This window comes from Vigna radiata, unplaced genomic scaffold (assembly GCF_000741045.1).
Source record: "Vigna radiata var. radiata cultivar VC1973A unplaced genomic scaffold, Vradiata_ver6 scaffold_146, whole genome shotgun sequence".
NCBI classification, from domain to species: domain Eukaryota; kingdom Viridiplantae; phylum Streptophyta; class Magnoliopsida; order Fabales; family Fabaceae; genus Vigna; species Vigna radiata.
In genome coordinates, this window is record NW_014542469.1 from 779,870 (window position 1) to 793,504 (window position 13,635).

At 33.7% G+C, this 13,635-nt stretch overlaps 2 long non-coding RNA genes and 1 pseudogene across 2 annotated transcripts; 2 read left to right on the plus strand and 1 right to left on the minus strand.

Moving 5' to 3' along the window:
• Positions 1 to 772: 772 nt before the first annotated feature.
• On the minus strand, positions 773 to 3,778 carry LOC111240891. Its single transcript, XR_002666516.1, has 3 exons — positions 3,306 to 3,778; positions 1,979 to 2,188; positions 773 to 1,247 (listed from the first exon to the last, which is right to left on the minus strand). It is a non-coding gene; the product is annotated as an uncharacterized LOC111240891 (long non-coding RNA).
• Positions 3,779 to 4,232: 454 nt separating this feature from the next.
• Positions 4,233 to 8,656, plus strand: LOC111240890 (annotated as a pseudogene).
• A 105-nt stretch (positions 8,657 to 8,761) lies between these two features.
• On the plus strand, positions 8,762 to 12,418 carry LOC106780106. The gene is made up of 3 exons (XR_002666517.1): positions 8,762 to 8,929; positions 9,031 to 9,114; positions 10,005 to 12,418. It is a non-coding gene; the product is annotated as an uncharacterized LOC106780106 (long non-coding RNA).
• The last annotated feature ends 1,217 nt before the right edge of the window (positions 12,419 to 13,635 follow it).

Below are 13,635 nucleotides of genomic sequence, written 5' to 3' on the forward strand. Positions count from 1 at the left end.
TTAAATAAGGGTCGTCTCTCAAGCACCAATTTGTGGTTCGAGAATCAGGTCTCACACGAAGGGGGGTTGTTGAACAGTTTGTGAATGCGGATAAACAAAATCAAAACAATGACGCAAACAGATAATTAAACACAGATATAAAAACAGTTTCAAAGACAGAATGAAAACGGTTGGTCATTAACTTAATCACAATCAATTAACACAAACGAATAAAATAGATAGCATTAAAGTGAACGCTTAAAGTGCTTGAACAGATAAATAAAGTGAAGTAGAAAGCATCATGGAAACACATCTAATATTGAAAGGCAATGATTAAGCTAAAAATAATGGAACAATTAGGTGCACATCATCACAAAATTTCACAAAAAAAAAAAAACAACTTGAACCTTGTAGCTCTCACTCTTATATCGTACGTGTGCTATTCTCTAAAAGCTAAACAACTGTGGCGCCTCTTCCAGCAAAGAGTACTAAGCTAGCAAATGGAGATAAGCTTCTCCTAAAAGAAAATAAAAAGAATATGCTTCCTACTTAAATCCATCCAGACCGTGACATTTCACTAAAAATGAATTAATCTCATCCTAAAAGCAATTAAATAAACGATGTCTCCAACTAACCAGTTCAGACAACGACATTCTAAAACTAGGGAGATCTAGCCGCAACCCTCCATATTCAAATGAAATTAAATCATCAAAGCATTAAATGTATCGTGCATTCAATAATAAAAAAAAATAAACATAAAAGTAACTCCCTTAATTCCAGCGTTTAAACAAAATTAAAGAAATGTAAAAGTGTTGCTTTCATTCAATAACAAATTGCAACCAGCGTAGTCTTCCTCCTACATAATGCCGCCAGGCCATGTGCGTCACCTCAATCAATGAATCAGCTCCAGCAAAAAAAATAAATGAGCAACCACTAAAACAAATCAACGAGTTTATCATTCCTAAAGGGCCAAGTAACAAGTGGCGACTAGAAGCACCACACCGATGCCATTTCTCCTTTCTTCAAAAACGTCCTAGATCCCCTTTAACAAGTGACGGGAATGTGCCCCTTCTACAATTACATTGCAACAGCCATAATATATCAAAGTATGTGTGGCTGCTCTTTAATCCCTAAATTCCCGAGAGTTTGTCAAAAAAGTTCTAAACAATAAAATTACAATACAATTAAAATTTAAAATGTCTAATTGGAGAGTCTTGAATTTATTTGGTGTCCTCCAAATGTCCCAAATTGTGTTTCCAAAATTTCCCCTGAAAATAATAATGCAAATAATTAGCTCAGAAAATTCAAATTAATTAAAATTAGGATTTCCGGTCAAATTAAGCATAATTAGGAAAAACAAAAAAATACCGAAAAATTAAGCACAATTCCCTGATTAAATTTGATACAATAAGCTAAGTGAAATCAATAAAATATTGACTCATCAATAGGTACTAGAAATAAGAAAGCAAAGTACAGCTGAACAATCACTGTATTAGTAATGAAATCAAGACTGTATCCAGGTTCCTATTAGTAAAGTACTGAACAATTTGAAGAGTAATAAAGGAAAGAGAACATGCATGCATGGAAATAGTAAGGCCAGAGGTTAAAGAAGATTATTGATATCATTATCTCTATTCTCTGATGTTTTCACCATTTCCCATACCAATCTTTGAAAAGAGGAAAGTTAGTTAAAATAAGGTGAACCTTTTGTAATAATTAGAAAGGCGGGAACCAAAACAGATAAAACTTAAGTTTTCAGTGCACCATAACATTCTTATATCAATTGCGGTCTTTAGAACAAGGTAATGCCTAAATACTCCAAAATTATGTCATGAAAATCAGTGAAGAAGTAAGGAAAAAATTGAAGCCCAACCGATCATAGGCTCTTCTTCCAACACTAATTGAACTAAAAAGGATGGCAACACAATAGAGGAAATTAGAAATGTGAGAAAGTAGGCAAATATAAAAACATAATTAAAGATTAAAACAAAAAACATACATTTGTCCCATGTTGCCTCTCTGTGCTCAATGCTTTCCTCAAATTCTTTTATCGCTGCTCAACTTCCAACATGGCAATTAAATGTGCTGACTGTTCTCGTTTAATAATTTCCTCAGTTTCAGCTTGTTCTTGCCTTAGCTGGTCAAACTTTGAATTCCATTCTTTCTTCTCAATCAATGGCAGGCCCGTGTTGTACTGGTAGTCGAAAAGCTATGAAAAACATGAAAGAAACAAACTAGTTTATCAGTGAACAATCATCATAAACAAAATAATTCATGAATGAACAATCATCAGAAACAAAATAATTCATCAATGAACAATCATCAGGGAGATGACATTATATCCACAATATACAGAAACTCTGCAACCAAAAATATTATAGAAACTATGATGTAGAGGCCACCCTAGGAATTTGCTTCATTGCACACAATGATATTTTTTCGTACTTCTATTTATATTCAGTATACAATACCTGTTTGGACTTCATTTCGATATCATAAGAACATTTGCATAGAAACTAGCTTTTAATGAGTTGGAAACATTGAATCAGCAAGTTTGAAGGAAATTAATGAAACCAAGACTCAGAATTACAATCTGTAATAGAATGACATGAATTAAGTTATTCCTACTGCACTAAGTTTCTCAACCTTAAATTTATCATTGGCTCGAAGCTCCAATCTTCAAAATTACTCCCTTAGGTCCTTAATATATAAAGGGCATAGTTTAGAAAAATCGGTCCATCCACAGTCAAAACCATGTCATAATTTCAGTCACTGATGTATCAACCATTGATATGAAATAGCGTAAAATTATATGCCTTCATCACTCTATCAACTGCAACAATTGTTTCAATAGGTTTCTGTTGCAATCCACAATTCAGCTGAAGGTACAATGTCACAGTTTTTGAAGTCTTTACAACAACATTGCAACAAAAATCGCAGCCACATTTTCCTGTAATTTCTCCAACACATCAAGGGCTTCTTTTAGGGATAATCGGGGAATCTAAAAAAAGCTACTTGCTCTCAAGCTGCTACTTAAATCAATCAAAAATATTCTCTCTAAATTACATAAGCACCAATAACTATGTTAATATCAATATTAATAACATTATTAACCGACTGCAACTATAGATTCAAATTAATCAATCATAAATGTCAAGCTCTAAACGCCAATCAATCATAAATTTAAACAAAATGTTATCCTTAAAATCTAAACAAAAACCATAAAAGATAAGCTTTTGCGTTATGGCTTGAATAAAAACAAAACTCTAGAATCGTGCCTCAGATCAATATCGGTGAAAATTCGCACAACCTTCACCGAATCTAACCTCTCTTTCAAGCCTCGAGACCTTCTTGACGAGCGCTTCATGGTCCTTCCTTTGCATCAGACTTTATCAAGCAACCCTTACTTCGTGAACCGCCTACAGTCCTTCGTGTTACCCGTGTCGAACCCCACCGCTACAGTGGTTTTGGTCAGAGACCCCAACGACGGCGATGGCGGACCGTTGGCGACTGCCTTTTCCTTCGAAGAGGCAAAACTCGTCGCAGCACCGCCTCGGTGCAGCGTGAAAGGCACAACAGCGTTCGGTCACACCCTTTTCTATAGAGTTAACATTGCACTGTAACCGAAAACGACAAGAACAGATTCAGTGCGGTCGAGGAAAATGAAATGACTAGGGTTTCACAGGAAGAGAGAAGGAGGGAAGGATCGTGTTTAGTTTAAGGGAAGTATGAAATTTTAGAAATTGAAAAGGGTTTAAACGTGATATGGAATAAAAGTGTGTACTTTCAAGAGTGTTTTGTACACCGATTTGGATTTTAATATAGAAAGATTTGACTTGAATTTTTGAAAAAATATTAGTGACAATAAAATAAAAAGATATAAAAATGAAAACAAAATAAATCTTAATTAATAATATTTTTATTTTAGGGCGTTCCAAAATTTAATAAAATTATAAAAACAAATAAATAAAAATATTATATAGATATTTACTTTATACAGTAAATGGTAAATAAATTTATATTTACATTATTATCTCAAATTAGTTAGATGTTTATAGGAACATAATTAGATATACTTTACTGATAGTAAATAAAGTAAATATCTATATAATATCTCTATTTATTTGTTTTTATAATTTTATTAACTTCTGGAACACCCTAAAATAAAAACTTCACTAAATAAGATTTATTTTGTTTTTATTTTCATATCTTTTTATTTTATTTTAATATCACTAATATTTTTTTCAAAAATTCAAGTCAAATATTTCTATATTAAACTTCAAATCGGTGTACAAAACACTCTTGAAAGTACACACTTCTATTCCACATCACATTTAAACCCTTTTTAATTTCTAAAATTTCATACTTCCCTCAAACTAAACCCTTTTAAACCCTTTTTCTTTCGATGAAACCCTCACCTTCGTTTCATTTTCCTCGACTGCACCGCATCTATTCCTGCCATTTTCGGTTATGGGGCAATGTTAACTCCACGGAAAAGGATGTGGCCAAATACCGTTGCGCCTTTCACGCTGCACCGAGGCAGTGTTGTGATGGATTCCGCCTCAGTGAAGGAAAAGGCAGTCCCCGACAGTCCGTCGTCGCCAACGTTGGGGTCTCTGATCGAAACCACTGTAGTGGTGGGGTTCGACACGGGTAACGTGGAGGATTGGAGGCAGTTCACAAAATTAGGGTTGCTGGATGAAAGTGCGATGCAGAGGAAGGACCATGAAGCGCTCGTCGAGAAGGTTTCGAGGCTCGAAAGAGAGGTTAGAATCGGTGAAGGTTTTGCGAATTTTCACCGATATTGATCTGAGCCACGATTCTAGAGTTTTATGTTTTTATTCAAGCCATAACGTAAAACCTTATCTGTTTTTTTATTTTGTTTAGCTTTTAAGGATAACTTTTTTTTAAATTTATGATTAATTGATGTTTAGAGCTTGATATTTATGATTGATTAATTTGAATCTATAGTTGCAGTCGGTTAATAATGTTATTAATATTGATATTAACATAGCTATTGGTGCTTATGTAATTTAGAGAAAGAACATTTTTTATTGATTTAAGTAGCACCTTGAGAGCAAGTAGCTTTGTTTAGATTCCCCGATTATCACTAAAAGAAACCCTTGATGTGTTGGAGAGATTACTGGAAAATGTGGCTGTGATTTTTGTTACAATGCAGTTCTAAAGACTTCAAAAACTATGACATTGTACCTACAGTTGAAGTGTGGATTGCAACAGAAACCTATTGAAACAATTGTTGCAATTGATAGAGTGATGAAGGCAAATCTTTTTATGATATTTCATATCAATGGTTGATACAGCAGTGACTGAAATTATGACATGGTTTTGACTTTAGATGGACCAATTTTTCTAAACTATGCCCTTTATATATTAAGGACCTAAGGGAGTAATTTTGAAGATTGGAGCTTCGAGTCAAATGATAAATTTAAGGTTGAGAAACTTAGTGCAGTAGGAATAAGGTAATTCATGTCATTGTATTACAGATTGTAATTCTGACTCTTGGTTTCATTAATTTCCCTCAAACCTGTTGATTGAATGTTTCCAACTCATTAAAAGCTAATTGCTATGCAAATGTTCTTATGATATCAAAATGAAGTCCAAACAAGTATTGTATACTAAATATAAATAGAAGTACGAAAACATATCATTGTGTGTAAAGAAGCAAATTCCTTGGGTGGATTCTGCATCAAAATTTCTAAAATATTTTTGGTTATAGAGTTTATGTATATGGATATAATGTCATCTCCTTGATGATTGTTCATTAATGGATTATTTTGTTTCTGATGATTGTTCATTGATGAATTATTTTGTATCTGATGATTGTTCACTGATAAACTATTTTTTTTTCTTTCATTTTTTTCATAGCTTTTCGACTACCAGTACAACACGGGCTTGCTATAAATTGAGAAGAAAGAATGGAATTCAAAGTTTGACCAGCTGAGGCAAGAACAAGCTGAAACTGAGGAAATTGTTAAACGAGAACAATCAACACATTTGATTGCCTTATTCGAAGTTGAGAAGCGATAAAAGAATTTAAGGAAAGCATTGAGCACAGAGAGGCAACGTGGGACAGATGTATGTTATTTGTTTTAATCTTCAATTATGTTTTTATATTTGTCTACTTGCTCACATTTCTAATTTCTTATGTTGTGTTGCCATCCTTTTTAATTCAATTAGTGTTGGAAGAAGAGCCTATCATCGGTTGGGCTTCAATTTTTTCCTCACTTCTTCACTGATTTTCATGACATAATTTTGGAGTATTTAGGCATTACCTTTCCCTAAAGACCACAATTGATATAAGAATGTTATGGTGCACTGAAAACTTAAGTTTTTGCTTTTTTTGGTTCCCGCCTTTCTAATTATTACAAAAGGTTCCCCTTATTTTAACTATCTTCTTTAACCTATGGCCTTACTGTTTCTATGCATGCATGTTCTCTTTCCTTTATTACTCTTCAAATTGTTCAGTACTTTACTGATAGGAACCCGGATACAGTCTTGATTTCATTACTAATACAGTGATTGTTCAGTTGTACTGTGCTTTCTTATTTCTAGTACCTATCATATACCAATTTATTTCTATTTCAATTTTATGATCAGATTTGTATGACATCTCGGGAGTTTCTCATGTTAGGGTTGGAGCTTGAGATGCTTTTTTAGATGTGCCTTTATTATATATTGATGTTGTGAAAATCATTCAATTGCAGCTTGAGAGAGCTTTGCGTGCAATGCAAGAAGAGCATGCCTAAGTTAAGTCTAACTCCCATACAAAGCTAGCTGAAGCTAGTGCGTTGGTTGATGGAATTGAAGAAAAGTCTTCAGTGGTTGACAAGAAACTGCTTGATGCAAAGCCTAAGCTTGCTGAGGTGAACAGAAAAAATGCAGAGTTGGATATGAAATTGCCAGAGGTCGAGGCTCATGAAAGTTTGCTACAAAAGAAGTGTTTGTCTTTAGCTACTGAGTATGCTCTTTCTCTATATTATGATGGTTCTGTTCGTTATATTTTTTGACCTCTAATGCATTGCAATTTAACATGAAGTTGGTATTCTACATTACAGTCGAGAATCATTTGATGCAACATTCTATAAAGAAAGGGAAGATTTGAAGGAGTGGGAAAGGAAGCTACAACAAAGAGAAAATATGTTATCCAGTGGTTGGCAAAATATCAGTGAGAAAGAAAAAAAGATAGTTGAAACCGAGAAGAACCTTAAATAGAAAGAAAGAGACCTGGAAGTGTTGGAGAAAAAGTTATGGGAATAAAAAGAGATCGAAAGTTTATGAGAGAAGGAAGAGAGTTACTTAGCCATAACAGACTAACTGTCTATTACAATTAGTATAGGCGGGAATGGGGATGTATAAATAACGAAGGGTGTTGGTTAGAAGTTACTTTTGATAGTTAGTTTTGATGACGATTCTTTGCTGAATAATACAAATTCATATTCTTTCTTTCTTGGTTTACCTGTTTCCATGAGGAATTGAGCGTTCTTGATTGGGTTTCTTGATCGTAAACCCATCAATATTGTTACATATCCGAGTAGGAGACGTAACGAAATCATCCTCTCACACACTCAAAATAAGCAAAAGAATAATGAAAGAATGGAATCTTGAGTGTGTGAGAGGATGATTTCGTTACGTCTCCAACTCGGATACGTAACAATATTGATGGCTTTACGATCTGGCCGTCCTTTCACATTTGGCTCTGTCAGCACTCTTCCGTTCAGTTTTAGGAGTCCTTTCCTGTTTGAAGTTTTGACGTATTCTTCCACGATCCCTGACTGCTTATTGGTCGTCAGTCTTTCGAAGATGACCCGATGTTTCTTTCTATGAATCGGATCACCATCGCCTCCTTTAAACCTTCCCAAGAATGATTCTTGGCATTCCCCTTCCAAAATCTGAACCAGAATCCAGCCTTTTCCTCCATACTAATGTAGGCTAGGCGCAACTTTTATTCCTCTNACACCCCTTGTAGTTCAAAAGAATTATCAGTTATACCGATCCAATTCAACNGATCAACCCCGTCAAAGATGGGTAACTGTACCATTTTCCTCCAATTTGGTTGCTCCTTGTGGCATCCATTCTCTCTCGCCCTCCTCTTCCTCTCGCTGGTCCTCCTTTTTCCNATTGACAGATCCATGGCTTCCATCCGAATTTCCATTTAATTGTCGAACTCGCCCTCCCATCATGCTCAACAGTTCTTGTAAATCCTTGTGGATTGCCACCATCTTCGTCTCCAATTCCCTCATGGACAGTTCGATGTTCTCCAGCTTTTTTCTCCTCTNTGACAATCCGACAAGTCGAACTAATTGTTACGTTTCCGAGTAGGAGACGTAACGAAATCACCCACTCACACACTAAAAACAAGTAAAAGAATAATGAAATAATAGAATTGAACGAATGAACTTCTTTTATTGATGGTAATATGTGGATAAACAAAAGTAAACAATAATTGGAAGCATAACCTTCGTCAACTATTTTGGAGCATAACCTCTTTTACAAAACTCTTAAATCAAAAGCATACCCTTAACCCTAGACTCTACCTTTATCTATACTAATTATTTCCCGCCCATTTCTTACAAAATATTTCTCTAGAATATATCTGCATTTAATATGAATATCCNTATATTTAATATAAATATCTCTCCGTATATTATCCTAGCATATATCCTTAATTATAAATATCTTATATTGAATATTTCCTTAGAATATTTATTTACGCTAATTAACTTATACTATATTTATTTACTCTAATTAATTTATACTATATTTATTTACTCTAATTAACTTATACTATATTTATTTACTCTAATTAACTTACAGTGAATATTCTCTCACCTTATACCCTAATAAAAAGGTTAATTCATCTAGTTCTTTATTAAAGGAAAAGGAAGCTGAGATTATTAGAAGAATAGCCAATATAAACGTGGAAGAGAAGGTGTGTTTCGAGCTTTTTTATTGTGTCTTGACTATTTGTTTTCTGCTTTTTGTATTTTGCTTATACTTTCCATTCCTTGTATGTTTTGACTATGGTTTCAGGAAGTGGATTCTTTGAAGAGCACGCTGGAGATGAAAGAGAAAGAATTGTTTGCACTGGAATCAAAACTTAATTCTAGAGAAAGAGTAAGTCCAGGAATGTGGTTGTATACAATGCAATAAAATTATGTGCAAAGTTCAAGAAGAAAAAAATTGCATAACATCATTGAATAATTACTTAGCACACATGACCTAGAAATGAAATTCAAAATTATACCAGTGAGATAGACATTCATCTTGAAATATATAGATTCTGAAGTTGCTTAACCCCTGCACATATGCTTTCGCTCATCTTGAGGTCCAAGAGTGGTATTTTTGTGGAGTAAAATCAGATGACTTGATGCTTACAAATTTCTAAGAGCACTGAATAAATTCCATTTTGAATGAATGAATTTTCCCAAGGCTTAGGATTCTTTTGGTTTCTGCATTTGTGCAATGACTCAGGCAGATAGTAGTTCACAATTGAAAACTGTGACTGTGATATTACAAGTGCTATGATTTTACATCAGCATCTTGACATCTGCCTTTCGTTTGTGTATTTCATATTAAAATTGACAAATTTATTATTGAGTAACATCATTTTGTCAGTTCATTTTTTTTTTCTTTTAATATTTCTACAGGATAATAAAATATTAAACCATCTTTTCCACTAACAAGAACTTACTACTTTTTTAAAGATAATGTTTTGGTTGAGACCAAACGCTGAAGCCATGCTTTGTCTTTATACATTAGCAGATGATAGTTTAAAGATTTATTTGCTTAACTGAATTACTTTATGGTCAACATGGGTTTACTTTGGGAAGGACAACTCTACACAATATTTCTCAAGTGAAAGTAAGGGAAGATATTGAAAGTGGGAACTCACAATATAAACTCAAAATATAAAAAAAAAATTATGATCACAAGTGTACATGTTTGGCATTAGTTACTTGCATGATTTTATGGCATTCTGACAGTTGAACCTGTGGTTTCTACAGGAGGGGATCCAAAAGGTCCTTGGTGAACAAAAGGCTACACTGGATTTGCAGTTGCAGCAGGTTGATTTTGAAATGGAACGCAAGCGAAAATCCCTTCTTGAGGAGTTTAGCAGCAAGGAGGAAACCTTGGAGCAAAGGGAGGCTGAAGTCAACCATATGGTAAAAAAGGTTTAAAAAGAAGAGCAAGCCTTGAGTAAGAAGGCTGAGAGAATAAAAGAACAAAGTAATGAGATTGAAGCAATATTGAAATCTTTAAAGGAGAAAGAAAAGACTCTGAAAATCAAGGAGAAAGAGTTGGAGAAGGAAAACCAACAATTGGTTGCTGATCGGGAGACCCTGGAGAATTTAAATGCTGAACTTTAGAGGATAAAAGCTTGGATTTCTCTGCAGGAGGTGCAAATACACGATTGAGAATTTGAAGCTTGTTGAGGATGATAGGTTAGAGAATTCTCGATGCGATTNGAACTGAAACAGGAGATAGAGCATACCAGATTGCAGAAGGACTCTCTTGTGAAGGAAGCTGAAAACTTAAGGGAGGANAGAGAGAGGTTTGAGAAAGAGTGGGAAGTACTAGATGAAAAGAGAGAAGAAATTACTAGGAAGCAACATGATATTGATATGGAGAAAGAAAGTTTAAGAAAATTTCAGAACAGTGAAGAAGAAAGATTGAAAAGCGAGAAACAAAGGTTGCAAGAACAAAGAAAGAAAGAGCTGGAGAAGCTTGAATTGGAGAAGGAATCATTTAGAGATTCAATGAATCAAGAGAAACACCTATTGTGTAAAAAGGTGAAAAATGAACAGGCTAAAATGCTTCAAGATTTTGAATCAAAGATGAGGAATCTTGGGAATGAATTCTAGAAAAGACAGGAAGAAATGGAAGAAGATTTGTAGGAAAGAGAGAAATTTTCAGGAGAAAATGCAAAGAGAACTTGACAATATTAACATATTGAAGAATCTTTCTGAGAAGGAATGGGAAGAAGCAAAGGCTGAGGGGATTAGATTAGAAAATGAGAGGAAGGAACTTGAATTGAATAAGCAGCAACTTCAGTCAGGCCAACTTTCTGAAATGCTTATGAATCTCAGTCAGAAAGTCAAGAAAGAACGTCAACGCCTTGTGGCTGAAAGAAAAAATTTTCTTGAACTTGTTGAGAATTTGAAGAATTGCAAGGTCTGTGGTGAAGTTGTTGGGAACTTTGTTTTATCAATACTAAACTATCTGACCTGAAGGAAAGTGTGATAAATTAAACTCAGTAAGCCAAATTGCACCAGAACCTATTTTTGAAATGCACCAGAACTGAGTAAGCCAAATTGCTTTCTAATCTGAATCTGTCAAGAAAATGTGTTCAAACAAGTTTGATTTCATCAATTAAACATTAAACATGTTTGTGAAAGGCTAATTCGATTACACATCGTTCTGTGCATTTTCCATATTCAACTTATCCATTTTTTTAGGCATTTTTTCTGGTTCAAATTTAGCTGTTGCAATAGAAACTATTGATTGCAAACTGAAATTGGTGTTTCGAATATTAACTGTGGGGTGTAGCAAAAGCTTAAGTCCATATAACAAAATTGAAAACATTCAAAAAAAGTTTGCAATAACATTGAAAAGCTAAATGGACCAGTACATCCAATTGTGAGACCAAGAGCTTAGATATACGAAGACTTATTACTCTCTCTGAAAGTGAAGGTGAAAGTGAAGGTAATCGGTCCCCTTTTCTCCAGCCGTGAAATATGACAGAAATATCTTTGACAACAAGTGTAAGATGAAGTATGGAATGCAGCAGACTAACTCACCTAAGCACGATTACAAAGCATTGCTTACCTCTTGGAGCTTGCTCCCTGTTGTTAAACTCTGGGAGCTCCTCTTGTGGCTGACTTTCCTTTTTTTCTTTGTATGCAAACAAGAGTTCATGTTAGAGTTGAGGGAGTCAGAAATGGTCAAGCTATGATGATGAAGTATTGGAGGTGGATGATTGACGCTGTCGAAGCTATCGTGGTTGGGTGTTGGAGGTTTTTTTTTTAATCTGTGAATGGCGGAAGTGGATTCCTTCAGCTACCCTGAGTCGACAAAAGAATCAAGTGTCTGTGATAGAGTTCCCCCCCCTGATCTCGAATTTTTTAGTGTATATGTTCCCCTCTGTTCACTCTGTTCACTTTTCCTTTGCACAAAGGTTAGGCCACTGCCACACTGCTTTCCGCCACTCTATTTCCCTTTTTTCTGCTCCTCATGGCCAGGCTAGACATTTCCGCCTCTGGTAATAAGTGAAGGTAGTGTAGGTCACTGAGCAAAGATCTTCAGCCAAAAATAGAAGATAAATCCGAATGGACGTGAACGTTGATGGTACGTGCTGCTGACACCTTTTCATTTTCTTTAATTTTTTTTCTTTTTTCCTTTTTTTTTCGTTTTTCTTCCTTCTTTTCTTTTTTTTTTCACGTTTTCTCCTTTTTTTTTTCTTTTTTTTTGTTTTCTTTTTTTCATTTCTTCTTTTTTTTTTCATTTTTTCATTTTTAGAAAAAAGACTAAATCAAATAAAATGAAATAACTAAAATCAAAATAGTAAAATTAAACATAACATAAAAATAAAATTAAAAATGAAAGAAAGACACATAAAATAAAATAGACAAAAATAAAATAAAATAATAAAAAAAACTTATTATTTAGTCAATCCGAACGAAATTAAGTGTTGACAGTTGTCTCTCTTTACTTAGATGTTACTGGATAATAGGAAAATTTAATATTTTCGTATTATCAAAGTAAAAAATAAATAAAGATAAAAATACTAATTTTGTCTGCATTTCGTGTAGAACACTAATATGTTGGTATGAAATAAGTGAACAACTCCTTTTTACATCTAATTTTGTGCAAAAGCAAAATGAACAAATCAAAATGATAAAGAGAAAAATATGAAAGCATCACAAGATCATCAAAAAAGCTAATATGATCGTAGGAGGAAATATCTTGAATTCCAAATTGGAGACCATGCCTTTATGAAAGTTTGTCCTGCAATTGGTGTTGCTAGAGCCTTAAAATCTAGAAGGTTATCTCCATAATTTATTGAACCGTCCATATTTTAAAACGAGTTGGTTTAGATGCTTATCGGCTTTACCCCAAAACTTGTCAAATCAACATTTAATATTCCATGTATCTTAACTTAAAAAATATATTCATGAAACTTTTCACGTAATCAAGTTTGATCTTATTCAAGTTCAAGATAACTTAACATACAGTGTTTTATCATTGAAGATCATTAACCGACGAATTAAACAATTACTTGACAAAACTATCTTGTTGATCAAGGTAGTTTGAAGTTCAACAAATGATAGAGATGCAGCATGAAAATCCAAAGATCAAATAAAACACAAATATCCACATTTATTTAACACTTAATAAATTTGGATGATAAAATTCATAAAAAGTGGAAAAGTTGTAACACCTAATCTTTTTATATACATAAAAGAGTTATTAATTATTATTTATATTTGAATTTATTATTGACTTAAATATATACTTTACATCCTTTAAGTACAAATTTAAGTTTTTCTAACTAAAAATAATTTTTATAATTACATATAAGCCCCTAAAATTCTAAATTCACACACATACCCACGGCACTATAAATATATATATATA